The following is an 8,951-nucleotide window of genomic DNA, read 5'->3' on the forward strand; positions in this document are numbered from 1 at the left end:
ATGATCACAAGGTCTCCACTTCGAGGTCATCTATGGATACTAAGTCCATTTCTCTTTTAAAGAGTGCCATCGTACCTCAGTTTCCAAACCACAAGATTAGGAAATTTGCTCAGGTAGAAAATGAGGGAAAGTTAGGAATTCAACATTGATATTTCCAAACAGCAAACAATATATATTTATAATATATTCTTAAAATGTTTATATGTACATGCATGTATATATATGTGTGTGTATATATATACATTTCTTTTCACATACTTATGCAATATAAATTGAAAAATCTCAAAAATATAGAAAAGCATAAAATCTTACAGTATTTTTTCTATGCATTTTATATTTTTTCATATTCTTATACACAAAATTAGGATCATAGTGTGTATACTATTTAAAACCTCCTTTCTCTTATTATTAAAAATATCTCATAACAATTTGAAAATCTATATAACATCCTGTTCTATGAATATAACGTCATTTATTCAGAGTCCCTTGTTAATGGACATCTATGTTGATTCTAATTTCTTTCTATTATAAATATTACAATGAACATACATTTTTGTACCTCCTTAGAATAAACTCAAAGAAATCTAATTGCTGAATCAAGACACATTTAAAATTTTGATACATGTTGACAGAGTATCCTCCAAAACATTAAAAAATTATAACCTAAACAATACTTTATGAACTACCTATTTTCTCATAATATCATTGGGCATTAAAAATCATTTTTAATCTGCTAATCTTAAAGTGACTAAATAATCTCATTTTACTTTGTGTTTTTTAAATTATTAGATGGTTGAGTAATATGTTTGCCATTTCTATTTCTTCACCTGTGAATTGCACATTTATTTTGCCCATTTTTTCTAATGGCCAATAAAGGCTATGTTATGGACTGAATTATGTCCCCCTAAAATGTGTCAATTTGGCTAGGCCATGATTCCCAGTATTGTGTGATTGTCCACCATTTTGTCATCTGATGTGATTTTCCTACATGTTATAAATCCTACCTCTATGACTCGGAATCGACTCGAGGGCAATGGGATTTGATTTGGGATGATGTTAATGAGGCAGGATTAGAGGCAGTTATGTTAATGAGGCAGGACTCATTCTACAAGATTAGGTTGTGCCTTGAGTCAGTCTCTTTTGAGATATAAAAGAGAGAAGCAAGCAGAGAGACAGGGGGACCTCATACCACCAAGAAACAAGAGCCAGGAGAGAGAGTGTCATTCGGTCCCAGGGTCCCTGTGCTGAGAAACTCCTAGACCGGGGAAGATTGATGACAAGGACCTTCCCCCAGAGCCAACACAGAGAAAGGCTTCCTCTGGAGCTGGCATGTTGAATTCAGACTTCTAGCCTCCTAAAGTGTGAGAAAACAGACTTCTGTTTGTTACAGCCATCCGCTTGCGGTGTTTCTGTTATGGCAGCACTAGATGACTAAGACAGAATTTGGTAGTGGGAGTGGGGTGCTACTCTAACAAATACCTAAAATGTGGATCAGTTTTGAAACTGTGAATGGATAGAGGCTGGAATAATGCCTAATAGTAAAAGCCTAGATTGCCTTGAAGAGACTGTTGGTGAAATTATGGACATCAAAGACAATGCTGGTGAGGACTCAGAAGGAAGTGAGGAGAGCTGTACACTGGAGATGGCACAGATGGCAAGAAGCAGCAGCAGAGAAACGGCAGCAGTAGAACCAGGAGATCAGCACAAGACAGCACTGGAGCCGACCCATGGAGCAAGACAGCTGATTGTCTTTGCACAGGAAGCAGTCTGGAGGAGTGGGGTGCCTCCAAGCACCTATCGGTGGAGCTAGGCTTGCTAACCCATGGAGCAAGAGAGCTGAGTGCCTTCCTGCGGAAGTTTACTAGCAGTGTGGGGTGCCTCCAGGCACTTATCAGTGGCGCTAAAGAGCTTTGGAACACTTGCCCCACAAGGCAGACATAGGTGATGAGGCTTGAGAGGCTGAGAGGCCAAGAAACAGGGAAGCAGAAGCTGAAGAGACAAGGAACACAGGAAGCAGAGCTGCCTCAGTTTCAAAGTGTAGGGCCACAACCTCTAGGGTCTCAAATGGTGGAGCCATGGCCTCTCGAGTTTCTAAGAGTGGGGCCACAGTCTCCTAGGTTTCAAAGAGTCAGATTTTCACCAACTCGGTTCCAGAGTGTGGGGCCTGCTGTTCACAAGTGCCAGCAAGATGGGGCCGGATCCCCTGCACAAAGCTGAAGGGGGTGGGCCTGCCTTGCCCAAGGAGCAAAAGAACAGGGCCAGCCAGGGCCAAAGGGGTGGGGTCAACACTCAGATGGACTGAGAGAATGGGGTCACCCAAAGCTGAGGGAGCAGCGTTGCCATTCCAGTGGGCTTGGAAGGCAGAGCTGAAGCCCAGGGCCAAGGGCCTCCATCCAGAATCTGGAGAATGTAGCCAACACCCAGAGTCTGGAGGGCAAGGCCATTGCCTAAATGGTCTCAGAGAACAGAGTATTATTTTCAAGCCCTGAGAGCTACTGTAATGTGTTCTGCTGACTTTGTTTGTCCCTGTTATCCCTTCTTTCCCTCCAATTTATCTCATTTGTAATGGAAATGTCTACCTTGTGCCTGTTCCACTATGGTACTTTGGAAGCAAATAACTTGTATCCTAGATTTCACAGATGAAGAGGAATTTTTTGGATTCTGGACTTGGAGGTGATTTAAGACTTTTGCTATGATATGGTGGGGTGAATTGTTTTACATGTGGCAAGGACAGGAATTTTGGGGAGCCAAAGGGTGGAATATTATGGATTGAATTATGTCCCCCAAAAATGAGTATCAACTTGGCTAGGCCATGATTTCCAGTATTGTGTGACTGGCCACCATTTTATCATCTGATGTGATTTTCCTATGTATTGTAATGCTATGAGTTGGAATTGACTCAGTGGCAATGGGTCTGGTTTTTGTTTTTTGGTATGATATTAATGAGGCAGGATTAGAGGCAGTTATGTTAATGAGGCAGGACTCAATCTACAAGATTAGGTTGTGCTTTGAGTCAATCTCTTTTGAGGTATAAAAGAGAGAAGCAAACAGAGAGACAGAGAGACCTCATTCCACCAAGAAATAAGAGCCAGGAGATGGTGCATCCTTTGGGCCCAGGGTCCCTGCACTGAGAAACTCCTAGACCAGGGGAAGATTGATGACAAGGACCTTCACCCAGAGCCAACAGACAGAGAAAGCCTTCCCCTGGAGCTAGCACACTGAATTCAGACTTCTAGCCTCCTAGACTGTGAGAGACTAAATTTCTCTTTGTTAAAGCCATCCACTTGTGATATTTCTGTTATAGCAGCACTAGATAAGATAGGCTCTTTATATACTAATAATAAATACAATAACAATATATTGTTATAAGCAATATTTATCTTGTTTGTTATTTATCTTTGCTCATGGTGTTTTTTGCCATAAGAAGTTTTAATACATAGTCAAATTTGTCTTTTTATTTCACATCAAGATTATACAAATATTCTCCTATTTCTGAATGAAGAACACCAAAGACACAAGGGAAGTATTAGCCCAAGAGACAAAAGGGCCATGTAAACCAGAGACTCCATCAGCTTGAGACCAGAAGAACTAGATAGTGCCCAGCTATCACCAATGACCACCCTGACAGGGAACACTACAGGAGCAGGAGAAAAGTTTGCAGAACTCAAATTCACGTAAAAAGAACAGACTCAGTGATCTAACTGAGACTAGAGGAACCCCAGAAGACATGGCCCCTGGACTCTCTGTCAACCAAGAACTAAAACTGTGGGGATATATGCCATTTAAATATGGCTGCACTATTGACAACTGCAGCCCCCACACGCCTCTGTGCTGTATACGACATGTTGGAGACTTGTCAGCGATGAGAAAGAGATTAGGCACGACTGATATTCCCAAACCTATTGTCCTGTTACTGATTGGCTTGTTTACCTGAATTCCTTCTCCCTTGCCCGAAACTTATTGTTACTCACCCAAAGCCCATTGTTCTGTTATTTGCTTCACTGCTTGCTGTATTGACTATAAAATAAACTCCTGGGGCTGAAGCCGGGGTTCGCCTCCTCAGAGTGACCCTCCTGGCCCCACTTCTCTGTAAGAGTTGTGGCATTGATTATTGTCTCCACCGCCCCGACAACCATCACCACTGAGACAAAAACCATTCCGGAAGCCAACTCTTCAGGCAAATATTGAACTGGACTATAAAACATAAAACAATACTCATGAAGAGTGTGCTTCTTAGTTCAAGTAGGTACATGAGACTAAATAGGCAGCTCCTGTCCAGAGGTAGAATGAGAAGGCAGAAAGGGATAGGAGCTGGTTGAATGGACACAAGAAACCCGGGGTGGAAAGGGGGGGGGTATGCTGTCACATTACAGGGATTGCAACTAGGGTCACATAACAATATGTGTATGAATTTTTGTATGAGAAATTAACTTGAGTTGTAAACTTCCACCTGAAGCACAATTTTATATATATATATATACTATTGCTTCTTTAAGCACTTTTGTGGTTTGAATAGTATTGGAATTTTATGTTTTATATCATATAATATTAGTATTTCATGTTTTGTTTTTCCGAATGGATATACAATTTTCCCAATACCATTTATTGAATAAGTTTTTCCCATTGATTTAAAATGCCTTGTCATTTAATAAATATATATAAAAGTATCTTTTTCTGGATACTCTATTCCTGTGTCTTTACCAAATTTTTAGTTACTGTAGGTTTATGAATTGGAACACAATGGAATAATGAATTTAGATGGTGAGGAGGGCAGAAGCCTCAATTTAGAATTATATCCTGGCAACACTGTCATTTAAGAGTGAGGAGAAATTAAAGACATTTTCAGTTAAACATTGACAGGTATGTCATTCGCAGACCCTTTGAAACAACTACTATGCTATGTTCTTTGGGAAAGAGAAAAATGAACTAGAAGGAAGGAATGGGATTTAAGAAGCAATGGTAAGAAAATAAATTAGTAAGTATAAGATTAAATCTAAAAAATCTTTGAATAAATAAAGTAATAATGATTAATTTGTAGCGATACAGAAACAAGGTGAAACCTAAATAGCATGCAATAACATGTAAGATGAGAAAGGAATGATTTTGGTTAGAACTTTCTAAGATTCTCAATTTGGGAACAGAGATATTAGAGACATTTGCTTAAATTCTCAAATTACTCAAGAATTCTTGCTAAAAACAGAAATGTTATCACTAAAAGAATTGACAAAAAATGTATGGCTAGTAGAAGAAAACAACATGTGATCAACTCTGGAGGAAAAAAGAAAATACATGATAAAATTTTTAAAAGCAAAAAACAAAATGATAGAAATGAATCCAAATATAAATAGTCTATCAATATCAGATAATATTAAACCCTATGGCAAAAAATCATTTTTAGAGATAAAGAGGCTCACCACCAAATTACAAAATGAACAATTCACCAGGAAGATAAATAATTCTAAACTCATATGCATTAAAAAAGCAAACAACAACAAAAAACAGCCTCCAAACATAATACACGCACAAAAAAAAAAATGATTGAAAGAAAAACAAGCTGACAAACACGCTGTTTTCATAGGATGTTTTAACATAGCTCTCTCAGCAATTCAGCAAACTGATAGGGAAAAAAAGGTTAAAATTCAGAACATTTGAGCCATACAACTAACAAGTTTGATCTACAAAAATTCATGGAATACTTGCAAAAATTATCACATACTAGGTCATGAAGAAAATCTTAACTAAAATTGATACCATATAGAATATATTTTCTGACCATAATACAATAAAAGTAGAAATCAACAACACAAACATAATGTTCAAACCCCTACACATTTGAGTTCAAAAATATTTCTAAATATTCATGGGTTAAACACCAAAACATAAAATGGAAATTAAGAAAAACATATTAATCAATCAGGATGTCATTAACACAGGTACAACTTTTATATAAAATTTCTCTAAAAAACTAATCTAAAAGTTAAAATCTGCAAGATACTTAGTTTCTATCCTCCTATCAACATGTTTGTTCACTAAATTCAACTGTCCACATTTAAAAAATACATATTCATTAAAAAGTCTGAGTAAATTAAATTATTGGCTCCTAAGAAAATTTATCAGAATTTGCTCTTACCCTTGACTAATTGCAAGGAGAAAGAGGAGTTCTATCCATTCAGGGACCTTTGAACCAAATTTATTGCTAAAAAAATTAAAAGTCTAAAACATAATTCATTTTATTAGTGATTAGGTAGAATGCTAAAGAAGTTATGGATTGTACTCCCAGGGTAAAATGGAACAAAAAGTATGTTTTAAGAAAGTAACTTTCTGATCATGCATGCCTTTTTCATAAAGTGTATGAGGATATGGACTTTGCAAAACAGATTTACATACCTAAAGTGAAAAATCTGGAATCCATACCTTCAAATTTATTTGACCAACTTTCTTTGACAAATATAGGGTCGCTATGAATCGGAATTGACTCAACGGCAATGGGTTTGGTTTTTTGGTTTGGTACTATATGTTCTGGGGATAAAAGTTGAATAAAACAAAGTCCTTGAAAAGGAACTCACACTTTTCTACCAAGGACATTTCAGGTGTTTGTGGCTTTGACACATAGGCCTGGACAGCTGCCTCTGAGTGAGCTTAATAAAAAATTCTACCAAAGAGGTGCTCCATACTAGATAGTGGTAAATAGTCCCAGCCAAAAGATGATGATGATGGTAACAATAGTGATAAATGATAACAATAGTAGCTAACATCTTCTGGAAGCTTCTATGTGCCAGACATTGAGTACTGTACATAGATTATCTCATCCTGACAACTACCCTCAAGGACAGGTGCTATTACTATCTCCAACTTCAGAAAAGGAACCAGGCAAAACAGAGTGCAAATAATTTGCCCAAGGTAGGAAAACTAGAAAAAAGCAGAACCAAAAAGCCCTGAACACATTGCCATTGAGTCGATTCCAACTCATAGTTACCCTACAGGACAGAGCAGAACTGTCCCATAGAGTTTCCAAGGAGTGACTCGTGGATTTGAACTGCTGACCTTCTGGTTAGAAGTTGAGCTCTTAACCACTGCACCACCAAGGCTCCCATTAGCAATTAGAGAGATGCAAATCTAAACTACAATGAGACACCATCTCACCCTGACATTACTGGTAGTAATTAAAAAAAAAAAAAGCAGAAAATAACATATGTTGGCAAGGATGTGGGGAGATTATAACTCTTATATACAATGCTGGTGGGAATGTAAAATGGTACAACCACTATGGAAAACAGTACGGTGCTTACTCAAAAAGCTAGAAATAGAAACACCATATGATCCAACACTCCCGCTCCTAGGTATATGTCTTAAAGAAATAAGAGCCACTTCTGGCAACATGGCGCTCTAAGCAGAAGCAGCAAGCCGTCCCTCCACAGCAAAGATCAAAAAACTAAGCCAAACAGAGAAAACAATCCTGAAACCCTAAAACATCAAATGAAGAAATAAAGAACTCAGCAAAGCACCAAATGGAGTAAGAAACTGACAGAGAACGGAGAGTGAGGAGAGATTCATGCAGAGGTCCCCTATCAGCTAACCCAGTGCGGATCTGCCATCTTGGACTCTCATCGGAGACGAGCAAACAGGGGTACGAGAAAGCAGCTTCACGGAGCTTCCAGCAGGAGACAGAACAACTGGTAAACAACGATAAACGCTTTCCCACCCCCCCACTCTTCTTCATCCCCACTCGGCCTCCTCTGCTTCCTGCGGCCACAGTCTCTTGGCCGGTAAGCACCGGCTGCTTGGATTCCACTCGTCTGCACTGGCTGACCCCCTGAGTGTCATTTGTTGGCTGCCGGTGTTGCTTTTTTCTGCTTCTTTTGATTTCTTCCTTACCTCTCACCACCTCCCCCTCTTTTCGATCAAATGCCTGGCTCCAGGTGCCATCTTTGCTTCTTCCTAAGGGGCTGTGGAGCTCCGTTCAAGTGTGTTCAAGTGTGGAACTGCTTCCCGATCTGTGCAGGCACGCTGGTGGGATCCTGGGGCTTTCTTTTTTGTTTGCTTGTTTTGAACTGTTTGTTTGTTTTCTTTTTCTTTTCTCCAGTTGGGAGCCCATTCTGGCCGGGCAGTGCTATGCGGCTTGTGACCTACCCTCTCAACTTGCACAGATGTGCAGAGGGATCCCTGAGAGCATTTATTTTTTCATGTTCTTTTTTTTCTTCCTGTTTTTTTGGGGGCTTTTCTTGTTCTTTTTTTTTTCTTTTTGCTTTGTTTTCTTTTCCTTCTTTTTCCCTTTTTCTCTTTCTTCATTAATCAGTTTCTTTCTCTCTATACCTTCCTTCTCTTCCTGTTCCCTGAATACCTGGCACTGAATACCTCTATGCATTCTAGCCAGGCTGTACTTCAACACCTGGCAACAACTTCCCCAGACCTTGTAGCCACACCGGTGGGATCCCTGGGAGCTTTGCTGTTCTTTTTTCTTTATGATTTTTATTTATTCATTCTTTTTTTTCTCTTCTTCTTCCCCTTCTTGTTTTTTTCCATTTCATAGTCTCTCATATCTCCACTCCAACGCAAGCTGTCCTAGCACTCTTTTTTGTTTGTTTGTATGTTTTTGGCCCCTGTTCCTCTCTCCTCTCTCCCATACTCATCTTACCTCCACACATCACAATCTCCCTGCTCCATCCTGCCTACCTGCACTGTGTGCTTAACATCACAACACCAAGCAGCACAGGCACGGCTTACTGGAACCTGCCCTGTGCTGATTACTGACCCGCCCTGGTGGCTGTAGTAAGTAACACAGACAACCCATCCCAGCAACTCCTCTTCAGCTAGACCTGCCATGCTGTACCATATCTGAGTGACTGACCCTGCCAATTGGAGAAGGAGGTGAAAAGTATGCCCACAGATGAGTAAACAACAAAGAACACACAGCCCGCCTGCTCAGACATAGCCAAATTAAAAAAAAAAAA

General features: G+C 39.4%; 1 protein-coding gene across 1 annotated transcript in view; it reads right to left on the reverse strand.

Annotated features, from left to right (window-relative positions):
* The window catches only part of ESR2 (estrogen receptor 2), an 83,920-nt gene that overhangs the window by 32,790 nt on the left and 42,179 nt on the right, over positions 1 to 8,951 (reverse strand). The gene's annotated exons all lie outside the window — the stretch shown is intronic.

This window comes from Trichechus manatus, unplaced genomic scaffold (assembly GCF_000243295.1).
Source record: "Trichechus manatus latirostris isolate Lorelei unplaced genomic scaffold, TriManLat1.0 scaffold00010, whole genome shotgun sequence".
Taxonomy (NCBI): Eukaryota; Metazoa; Chordata; class Mammalia; order Sirenia; family Trichechidae; genus Trichechus; species Trichechus manatus.